This window comes from Mirounga angustirostris, unplaced genomic scaffold (assembly GCF_029215605.1).
Source record: "Mirounga angustirostris isolate CCGP_5_RB_7025 unplaced genomic scaffold, mMirAng1.0.hap1 SCAF_4, whole genome shotgun sequence".
Taxonomy (NCBI): domain Eukaryota; kingdom Metazoa; phylum Chordata; class Mammalia; order Carnivora; family Phocidae; genus Mirounga; species Mirounga angustirostris.
The window spans coordinates 55,245,781-55,257,785 of record NW_026991712.1 but is presented as its reverse complement, the minus strand read 5'-3'; the positions used below and the strand labels follow the sequence as shown (position 1 = coordinate 55,257,785).

Below are 12,005 nucleotides of genomic sequence, written 5' to 3'. Positions count from 1 at the left end.
AAGAGGCCATAGATCCAGTTTATGCTGATTATTCTATTGCCCCATTAGTTAATGGCTTCTTTTTTTCTCAAAGGTGTCATAGATCAGATAAAATAATATATACACACTCTGTTCGTGGGAATTGAGGAAAATAATCGGGCACTTGGAGCTTAAAGAGCTGTTTATCAACTTTATTGTAAAAAACTTTTGCAATACAAAAGCATCAGGAGTTGTGCAGATAATTGGTGAATCAAGTCAGGATAGAAATAAACTCCAAACGAAAATTTGGATTGCACATGGAATAAAGCAGATCGTTTGTGCTGGAGTTCCTTGGGTATCTAAATATAACAGACAACTAATCACATAGAAAAGCTTCAAGTTGTCATCCTGTGCAGGAATTTTTAAGGCAAGAAGCCAAATCTAGTACTATAACTTTGTGTGAAGTTGGAAAATGTTTGACAAAATCAGTAGATACTGGCCCGATTTTCTCCACTTAATGATCAGAACATCTAAGACAATTGTGTGGGTCAGTGAGTAGGATCAGCGACTCACTCATTGACAAGTATGTTTCACTGAGCAAGCAGTAAACAGACCTTTCAGAGACATATACATATTTGGAAATATAAATAATAAATCACTTCTAACAGCTAAATTGAGTTTCACACATACTTGGAGAGTATCAGCCTGGGTATTGAGATTTATAACAGTTGTCTATTTGCATAACATGCCCAATGTGCGTTTGAAGCAAGCTCAGGATAATCTCGATGCCAAGAAGTGAGTCTATCATCCCGTAAGGACCGATGACCAGTTATGTTTCGAGGTAAATGAAAGGTTGAACTGAGACACAGGTCACCTAAAAGAAGTTCATTGGGATAAAAATAAAATACCCATCACCGGGCTAACTCATCCCCCTGCCAGAATCCTCGGTTTGTTTCTCAGAGTCCATAGTCTCTCATGGTTCGTCTCCCCCTCCGATTTCCGCCCCTTCATTCTTCCTGCTATCTTATTCTTTTTTTTTTAACATATAATGTATTATTTGTTTCAGATGGGTATTAAAGAGGGCACGTTCTGCTTGGAGTACTGGGTGTTATACACAAACAATGAGTCATGGAACATTACATCAAAAACTAATGATGTGATGTATGGTGATTAACATAACATAATAATAAATAAATAAATAAATAAATAAATAAATAAATAAATAAATAAATAAATAATAAATAAAATAAAATTTGAATGTAGCGCATATGTCTGTGGTCTCAAAAACATCTACCCATTTAAAATAGTGTCTAATCCTCTCTCCACAAGTATTTGCTTAGCTGTTTCTGGGAGTTCTCAAAATCTCTTCACAGTCAACGTGTCGGTTGCTGTGTTCTTCCTCTTCTGCTCTGTCTGCATACTCCATGAACAAAGCTACTCGCCGAGCCCCAGATGCTGCCACCGTACATGTTGGGGTCATCTGCGTATCAACCTAGTTGTTATATAATGTACCTCATTTTATTGTGTTTTGGGATTTTTTTTGTTGTTTTTTTTTAAGATTATTTATTTATTTTTGCGAGAGAGAGATAGAGAGCGAGAGCACCAGCAGCGGGGAGTGGCAGGCAGAGGGAGAAGGAGGCTCTCCTGCTGAGCAAGGAGCCTGATGCGGGGCTCGATCCCAGGACCCTGGGAATAGGACCTGAGCCGAAGGCAGACACTTAACCCACTGAGCCACCCAGGCGCCCTATTGTGTTTTGTTATATTGCACTTTGCAGGTACTGCCTTTTTCTTACAAAATTGAAGGTCTGTAGCAACCTTGTGTTGAGCAAGTCTATCCCTGCCCTTTTTCCAACAACGTTGCTCATTTCATGTCTCTCTGTTACATCTTGGTAATTCTTTTTTTTTTTTAATTTTTTTTTAAAGATTTTATTTATTTATTTGAGATAGAGAATGAGATAGAGAGCATGAGAGGGGGGAGGGTCAGAGAGAGAAGCAGACTCCCCGCCGAGCAGGGAGCCCGATGCAGGACTCGATCCCGGGACTCCAGGATCATGACCTGAGCCAAAGGCAGTCGCTTAGCCAACTGAGCCACCCAGGCGCCCTACGTCTTGGTAATTCTTATAAAATTTCAAATTTTTTCATTATTATTATGTTATGGTTTTCATTATTATTATGTTTGTCTGTGATCGGTGGTCTTTGATGTTGCTATTGTTCATTGTTTTGGGACACCACCAGCTGCACCCATCCAAGACAGTGAGCTTAATAAGTATTCTGAGTTGTGACTGCTCGACTGGCTCTTCCCCCATCTCTCTCTCTCCTCGAGCCTCCCTATTTCATAAGACACAATAAAATTAGGCCAATTACTAATGCCACAATGGCCTCTAAGTGTTTTGACGAAATAAAGAGTCATGAGTCTTTCACTTTAAATCAAAAGCTGGAAATGATTGAACTGAAGGAGGAAAGCGTGTCTGAAGCTAAGACAGGTCGAAAGCTAGGCCTCTTGTGCCAAACAGTTGGCCAAGTTGTGAATGCAAGGAAAAGCTCCTGGAGGAGATTAACAGTATTATTCCAGTGAACACACAAGTGATAAGAAAGCGAAAGGCCCATATTGCCGATGTGAATAAAGTCTGAGTGGTCTGGATGGAAGATCAAACCAGCCACAGCAGTCCCTTAGGCCAAAGTCTAATCCAGAGTAAGGCCCTGACTCTATTCAATTCTGTGAAGGCTGAGGGAGGTGAGGAAGCTGCTGAAGAAAAGTGTGAAGCTGGCAGAGGCTGGTTCACGAGGTTTAAGAAAAGAAATCATCTCCGTAACATCAAGGTGCAGGGTGAAGCAGCAAGTGCTGATGTGGAGGCCACGGCAAGTCCTCCAGAAGATCCAGCTAAAGTAATTAACAAGGGTGGCTACACTAAACAATAGATTTTTTTTTAGCAACAGATTTTCAGTGTAACTACTACCTGTAAGATAAGAAGTAGAAGTTGTCTCTAATTTGGTCTCTGCTGGATTCCTTTTGAAAGGGTCAGTTTTACTAAACAGTCATGGCTTTTAGTCAGTTCCAAACAACAGAAAACAGAATCAAAACTGCTGAACCCGTTTTCATTAAAGTTTATATTCAGGGACATACGGGTTAGAAGCTCTCTCCATGGTTACCTGTACATTAAATTATTAACCGAAGAGATGACAGTATATCAAAAAGCAATGAAACTGAAAATAGAGGTATTTGAATAACACACTGGCACACATCATGTCAAGTAATTAAAAGTCCACAGATACCAAAACATAATAATAATAATGCTTAGGCTAAGAGTTAGCTTAATTACGTGTCAGCTGTTAACACCTAGAAGCACCAGCCGAGTTATTTTTCATCTGTTCTTCTCCTGATTTTTCGTATTGGCTTCCAGGTTATTTTTTTTATTTATGTATAATAGTCACATTATTAAATATGGACGTTGGGAAAAACCTTTGGGTTAACAAAACAGAAACACAATTTGAAGCCAGGGGTTAGGTAACCATATAGGATTGTCACTATTGTGAACCTGGCACGATTTTTATGACATTTGCTTTTCCCTGAGGAGTTAAAATGTCTGAGGAGGAGATGCCATGTAATGTTTTGTGACAATAGCATTCTTTGGGTAGTATTGGGTATAATGCCTTATATTTCAGATATGGAAATCTTTCCATCTAAAGAAATTGAGAGCATTGTACAGAAAGGCATGAAAGCAAGATTTCATCAACACAAACACCTCTGCACAGACTCTACAATTAAAAGAATCCCAGGGCAGACATTGCCATCCTACAAATGCCTCTATGCACATATTCTGAGACTTTTCAATTAAATCAGACGTTTTGGAGGTACCTAAAATAACATTAAGGAAGACTCCCTATCTCTAGATTTATACCATGCCAATGACATCTTTAGCACCTATATTCACTGTCCATTGTGTATTTTTGTATCTATGGGAAGTAAATATTAGTCCATTGCTTTTCAAAAAAAAAATGTGATAGAATGGAGAACACAATGTAATTTTATGGTTGCTGACACTAATAATATAATTAAAGAAAATTCTTAGGTTAGATCATTCCTGCCTAGATTACTTAGAAAATGTATCACACTTGACTGGACAAAGGCCTAGGGTATCTGGAAATGTTTCTCATATTCAAAGTCTGAGTTCCCTACTGAATGACATATCAAGTATTGCACCTGCTTTTATCATCTTGAACACCTTAGGGATTTTCTCTAATAGATTTTGTCAAATTATTGTTGTAAATTTCTGATGTGATTTATAAGCTTATTTAGCACATTTTCCTATTTGAAGGAAATATTTGTAAGAGCAGTGATATGGTTTATAGGGCTTCTTAAAGAGACAGGATGAGATTTTTTTCTCTCTCTCTTTTAAATGTATTGATTAATTTACCTTTCCTTAAAATTTTTATTTATTTATTTGTTTGTTTGTTTGTTTGTTTGTTTTTGGTGAAAATGTACCTGAGAACGTATGAGAGAGGAAGACAATCAAGTGGTTATCTGTTTCTCATTGTAGCATGAAAGCTTATTTGTATTAAATGAAAAGAGGAGTTTGGATGTGCAAAATTACTTGTGAGAATGCTGCTCAGTGAAAGCAGTGATATTCTGGAGCCCAAGAGACTGAAGGCTTTACTCAACAGACAAGTTTCCCCCACCGCCGCCCCTGTTTCTGTGCTTTCAGGATGACCAAGCCATATATATCATGTTCTATGAGAATTGAAGAAGCTCATCCATACCTACAAGCAGGACTTTTCTGAGGGTCATTGAATTTGGCCACTGGATGGGAGACCTTTGTCGAGCAACCCAGAAAAAGCTCCTAAGTTTGGTTTTTAGAGAACATATTGGTCCCTGCACTCTATTCATTTTTCTAATCTTACGTATTTGTTTCACAAACAAGCTTTCTGTGTGACCTGAATTCTAAATTAAAAGTTATCTGTTTTAATATTATAGCACATTTATTTCATAATATTTATCATGAAACTTGTGGTTCCATGTAGTCAGAGATCATTTCTAATTGCTTTACACCTGTCTATACAGCAACAAGCCCATTTTACTACTTAGATGTCCCTCTTAGATGCTCAAAAAAAATTTTTTTTACATACTAATTGACTAAGTGGATGAATTACTGAATGAATGAATACAATAGCCCCCATGTTTCCTCCACTTAGCAAAATTGTAACAATCTTTCAAATCCTGGCTAAAGTACCCTCTTTCCACTCCAATCCCAAACTAATTAATCAGTTCAAAACACTTTACCATGTAACAGTAGCAAAGGTACTAGGTAATGTACACTAGACTCATTTATCTCACTTATATTTTTGCATTAATCATTTATTGGTTTCTTTTATTAATTCCTTCTTACATATGGCTTATATCTGTACTTAAATTATTAAATGCTGGAGTACATAGTCTGAATCTTATAAGGAACCAAGTATTTATATGTTGACTACCTTGTTATTTAATGAAGAAATTTTTCCCAAGGAATATGTCACTAGCTTCGCTTTTATTCATCATTTCCCTTGAATTACCACATCCCCATTGCACTGTGTGGGGTCCTTCATTTTCAGTCACATCACCTCTTGTGTGTGAACATTTCCATACGTGGAGAGGGGCGTGGCTAAGAAACTGGGGACTAAGAAAGAGAGGATACATGTACAACCAGTTTTGCTCTATTTTGTTGACAGCAAGTAAGAGTCAGGGTGTCAGCTAGAAAATAAAATGTGTTTTTTTTAATTTCAAAATCATGTTTCATCTATGAAACGTTGCCTTTCTAACAGAGAATCTAATCTCACAAACTTCTATATTTTTTATCTCATTAATCAAGGCAACTATCTTCATTTAGACAAATTACTATCTCTGCAAAGAGCCATCAGTTGGCCCAATTCCAAGAGAACCCCATTCATTAGTTGTGGTGTGTAAATAGCAGCCATTTCACCTTCCCCTACACGAGCCTGCCCCTGCATAGACAAGAGCATGAGGGAGATCAACGATGGAATTAAAAGCCTTGCTTTGGAGAAAGAAATTCACATAAACCCCTGTCTGTGAGCCTTCACACCTTTTTCTTGGCTTCTACAACACTTTCACACAGATATATTAACAATTTATAATTCACAATTTTGTAGCTATTTGATTACAAATCATCTTCAAGGTAATCAATTTATAATGTTATCTTCTCAGAGTCCATCCCAGCTCTTGGCACATAGTAGGTATTAAATAATCATCTAAATATCTTACCCATCATAGGAATTACCAAGCAGCATTATGTATCTGTCTGCATCGTATATAAACATATATATCCCCAGGTGTTTTTTTTTTTTAAGATTTTTATTTATTTATTTGAGAGAGAGAGGCAGAGATAGGGAGAGAGAACATGAGCAGGGAGGAGAAGGAGAAGCAGGTTCCCCGCTGAGCAGGGAGCCCGATGTGGGGCTCTACCCCAGGACCCCAGGATCATGATCTGTGCCAAAGGAAGGCAGATGCTTAACTGACTGAACCACCCAGGTGCCCCAATATCCCCAGATTTTTTAAAATTCTAACTATAACTAAAACCCAGCCAAAAAAGCAGTCCTTATAACCAATTAAATATCCCAAGGGGTTATAAAGACTTATTTAAATTAAATAATTAACAATTTAATGCAGTGTAATAATGTGAAGAAGCCTCCATAAAATCCCAATGTGCTCGAATTGCTTCTTGGCTGGAGAACACATCCACATTGAGAATAGCCTACCCCAACTCTACAGGACCCTCCTGACCTCACTCTATGTGTCTCTTCATCTCTATCCTTTCATATCCTTCACTAAACTGGTAAACATAAGAATTTCCCTGAGTTCTCTGGGCCACTCTAACAACTCAATTGAAGCCGAGGACAGGGTCACGAGAACCTCTGATTTGTAGCCAAATCAGAGAGAAGTTGTGAGCAACCTGAGGATCTACTCCTTGTGACTGGCATCTGAAGTTGGGGGAGGTGGGCAGTCTTGTGAGACGGAGCCATTAACTTGTGGGATTTGACACCATCTCCAGGTACTGTTAAAATTGACTTAAATTATAGGACACCCAGCCAATGTCTCAGACAATCACTTGTGGGGAAAAAGGCCAACGCATTTGGTGGTGCAGAAGTGCAAGAAATGAAGTGTTCTTATGAGTAGTAAAGGAAACACACATGAAGAAGATTGAACCGAGATTTTTCCCTACAATGGGAGAGAAAGAAAGACGGGGTTATTAATTTTAACTACAGATATGTGTGTGTGAATATATATATTCTTTTTTTAAAAACTATTTAAATTCAAGTTAGTTAATATATAGTGTATTACTAGTTTCAGAGGTAGAATTTAGTGATTCATCAGTTGCATGTAACACCCGGTGCTCATCACATCGTGTGCCCTCCTTAATACCCATTACCCAGTTATCCCTTCTCCCAAGCCACCTCCCCTCCAGCAATCCTCCGTTTGTTTCCTAGAGTTAAGGGTCTCTTATTATTTGTTTCCCTCTCTGATTTCATCTTATTTTATCTTTCCCTCCCTTCCCCTATGATCCTCTGTTTTGTTTCTTGAAATCCACATATGAATGAAATCATATGGTCTTTGTCTTTCTCTGACTGACTTATCTTACTTAGCATAACGCCCTCTAGTTTCATTCACGTCATTGCAAATGGCGAGATTTCATTCTTTTTGATGGCTGCCTAATATTCCATTGTAGATCTACCACATCTTATTTATCCAAAAACCCAGTCAAGAAATGGACAGAAGATATGAACAGACATTTCTCCAAAGAAGACATCCAAATGGCCAACAGACACATGAAAAAGTGCTCAACATCGCTCGGCATCAGGGAAATACAAATCAAAACCACAATGAGATACCACCTCACACCAGTCAAAATAGCTAAAATTAACAACCCAGGAAACAACAGATATTGGCGAGGATGTGGAGAAAGGGGACCTTCTTACACTGTTGGTGGGAATGCAAACTGGTGCAGCCACTCTGGAAAACAGTATGGAGGTTCCTCAAAAAGTTAAAAATACAGTTACCCTATGACCCAGCAATTACACTACTAGATATTTATCCAAAGGATAAAAACATAGTGAATTGAAGGGGTAAATATATATATTCTTAAAACATATACTATTTTTATCATTTAAGAGTGACATAAAGGATATCAATTTCTATCTAAGATATCAAATTCTATATATGTTTTAGTATCTTGGACAAATATACAATCCAGGTCAATTTTAAAATAAATAATTATTTTAAAATAAATAATAAATAAATGTGCATGTGTATGTGGGTGTGTGTGTATATATATATATATATATATATATATATATATATATATATATATAACTGTACAAGTGTTCCCCCCTGAAAAGACAAGTATTATAGTAAGAACTCATTTATAAACATTTTGTACTAAGCAATATTCTAAATGTATTACATGAATTTTCTCCATATTCCTCACAATAAACTTAAAAGGTAAGCACTATAAATTTCCCAATTTACAAAAAAGTAAAAGGATAGAATTAGAAGTTAGTATTTGTCCGTGGTCACTTGCGGCAGACCTAAAATTCAAACCTTAGGAGACAGACTCCAGAACGTTCTCTGTTAACCACATTACTATACATGAAGTTTGATTTTGTGAACTACCAAATATTTGTTCCTATTTAGAGACTGATGTAATAGACTGTAGTACTTCTAAGAAAAAAAGGGAACTTATGAAAATTGAGTTTTATGCCCTTGATCTTTAATGTTTCTTAGATACTAGAACCTTTGAAAATCTGGCAAGTACTATGGGCTTTACCTTCAGAGATTTGGGTGTAAATACATGTGTATGTACACATACATGTAGAAATGTACATAAATTTGTGTTTTATTTTAGAGTTTCCTCAGACAGCCTAAACACCAATTTATGAAAGTAGAATTAAATAAGCATTATGTATGGGGCGCCTGGGTGGCTCAGTCGGTTAAGTGTCTGACTCTTGATGTCGGCTCAGGTCATGATATCAGGGTCCTGGGATCGAGCCCTACATCGGGCTCTGTGCCGGGCATAAAGCCTGCTTGGGATTCTCCCTCTGCCTCTCTCCAGCTCCCCTCCCTCTCCTAAAAAAATATGTATATTAGTCCATTCTCAGTACTTCTTTATTCATTTTAATCAATTTTAGTTTTAGCTACAAAATATTTTTAGATAGACTTATTGATCTATTTTTTAGTAACTCTGTTTTTTTGAAACACAGAACTTAATTTTCTATGAGCAGATTGTATAAATAGTTTAGGTAATTCTCAAAGGCTAGTCAAGTTGCTGTGAGGTTTAGTTCCAATATAAATATCCCTAAGAGCATAGGCATAAGAAGCAAGAGCGTAAGAAAGGCAACCCAAATATTTGAGGACTGAGGGTGTCTTTGTGGGCTAGCTTGAAAATGTTTCTACTTTCAATAACATTTTCTTTTCGAGCAAAGGCTGATCACATTAAATCACATTAAATCAATATGCAATACTTCTCTCCCTTGCCTCAATCATAATGGCTACAAACTCCCTGAGGATTAAAAAAAAAAAAAAAAAATGGAACAGATTGTTGCAGGACACCCCAGTGTCTTTAGAGAAAGGCTCACTAAAGAATATGGAGATAATAATATATGGAGTGCCAGAAGTAAGTTAGAGTAATAATCTTCATATCAAAGTTGAGGGAGATTCTATAAATATCATTTTAATAGATATGGTGACTACTAGGCCAAACCATTTTTAGTGGTGAGTGATAAAAAAAATCCAATGCAAATTAAATAGGGTAGCTGAACACAACTGAAAAGTCTAAAACTAATCTGTCTCCAGATGTGGTTTGACCAGTGATCCTAACCAATTTTTCAGCAATTTTTTTCTCCCCTCCTCTGCAGCAGTTTCACCTGTTAGCCAGATTCCCTCTTGATAGACAGAAATGTTTGCTGCACCTGGGTTACATAACTTTCTTTTTTAATACAGGAAGAGACTGTTTCCTACAACCAATAAATAAATCTATTCTTCCCTCTGATTGGACCATCCTTGAACCAATCACTGCCGCCAGGGGAGTAGAATATACTTGTAAATATATGAGTTATATAGAGCAATACCATACATTTCAAGGGTCAAAAATATTTAATAATATTTGTTGTTCCTTTTTTTGAAAGGCGTGTATTTGAGTGTTATTAGTATGACAATTATGGGTCTTTTGCTTCACTAATCTACCTCAGATCTTATATTACCAAGTTTCTCTGTGATTCTTAGTATTCAGCTATGAACTGGAAATCTCCTTGCCCCCCAGTCACTATTTTGTTCATTGTAAGGATGGAAGTCAAGAGTAATATGACAATGGCCACTTAGCTTTAGATTTGTAATGTGCGGATCCTTAGCAGAATAAACAAATATCAGTTGTTGAGTATCTTTTGGAAAATGCATTTAACCATAGACACAGAACCTTCTAGGATCCTTTTGAAGACCTCATTCCCTGCTATTTGAAGGCAACTGAAACGGGCATAATGGAGTTAAAAACCCGAAGACCATGCCCTTAAAATGTTTAATTGTGCTTTAGCCATAGTCACTTATTAAAGTTTTGTTACATTTTGACAGAGTAAAACGCTGCATTTATCAAGGGCACTCTTTCTTACTTACAAACATTTTGAAACCTGTAGCAGGAACACAGGAGGAGGGGCAGAGCGAGAGACAGAGAGAGAGAGAGAGAAGTTTAAGCAGGCTCCACATCCAGCATGGAGCCGGATGTGGGGCTCAATCTTATTACCCTGAGATCATGACCTGAGCCCAAATCAAAAGTCGGCCACTTAACCGACTGAGCCACCCAGGTGCCCCGGGACAATTCTTGATAATAGATTTGAAAGTGAGGGTTAATAGAGTTGTCATAACTAGTTAATCAATCAATCAATCATTCTCTTTTTCACCAAAGTAGTATTTCTGTGGCAGTAACAGAAAGAGTGTATTATCCCCGCAAAACATCGTATCCACCAGTCAAGTTTTGGAAATAAAGTTCTTCCACTGATATTTATGCACTTCTAGTATAAGTGTTTATGTGTTCAATTAAGAAAACGTTATCACTTTCTATGTCTGTAAATTGGGAAGATGTATAATTGATATAAGTACTTCCTAGAGTTTTTGTGAGAAAGTAGCTGGTTCAGAACCAGGTACTAGCTCAGCATTCAACAAAATAGACTAACATTATTTTGTTGCTATTATTCTTTTTTACCTTTCAGTTTGTGCTTTTGTGGCATAATCAACCTATATTTCCAGTTTTATTGCGATGTAATTGATATACAGCACTGCATATATTTAAGATGTATAGCATAATAATTTGATTTACATATATCATGAAATAATTACCACAAGTTTAGTTAACATCTATTATCTCATATAGTTACGAAAAATTATTTTCACTGTGATAAGAACTCAGGATTTACTCTCTTAACTTTCATGTATACCAAAAATATGGGACATGTCACAAAATTGTGTGTCATCCATGTAAGAAGTCATGCTGATCTTCTCTGTATCGTTCCAATTTTAGTATATGTGCTGCCAAAGTGATATTGTACTGTTTACAATATATACAAATATTGTATATATATGTTATATATAATGCCTATTTCAGTAGACCTTCCATCTTTGTCAGACAAAGCAATTCTTTTCAAGAAATTATTTCTTAACAGTGAATTAAGTGGTGAGGAAGTGACATTACGTGGTGTATTTTAGCAATCAACAAAAGATGAGAGTCTTTCTGAAATATTTATTTTAGGTCCTAGAATTTAAACATTGGACATTTATTCTTCTTGATCATCTTTTAAGATCAGACAATAAACAATTTGATTTGACATATTTCCTCTTTGGTGTTTCATACATCTGTTAAAACATAACAAACAGGGGTAGCACTTAATGAGAATCTGGAGAAGGATGTATATAAATAAACTGAATTTCAACTTGCAAGGGTTTTTTTTTAATTTTTTTTTAAATTTTTTTTTGAGAGAGAGAGAATAACAGAGAGAGAGAGGAGAAGGGTGAG

At 36.6% G+C, this 12,005-nt stretch overlaps 1 non-coding gene across 1 annotated transcript; it reads right to left on the bottom strand.

Annotated features, from left to right (window-relative positions):
• Positions 1-11,431: 11,431 nt before the first annotated feature.
• Positions 11,432-11,541, bottom strand: LOC123860645 (U6 spliceosomal RNA). Its single transcript, XR_006794769.1, has one exon. It is a non-coding gene; the product is annotated as a U6 spliceosomal RNA (small nuclear RNA).
• Between the last annotated feature and the right edge of the window lie 464 nt (positions 11,542-12,005).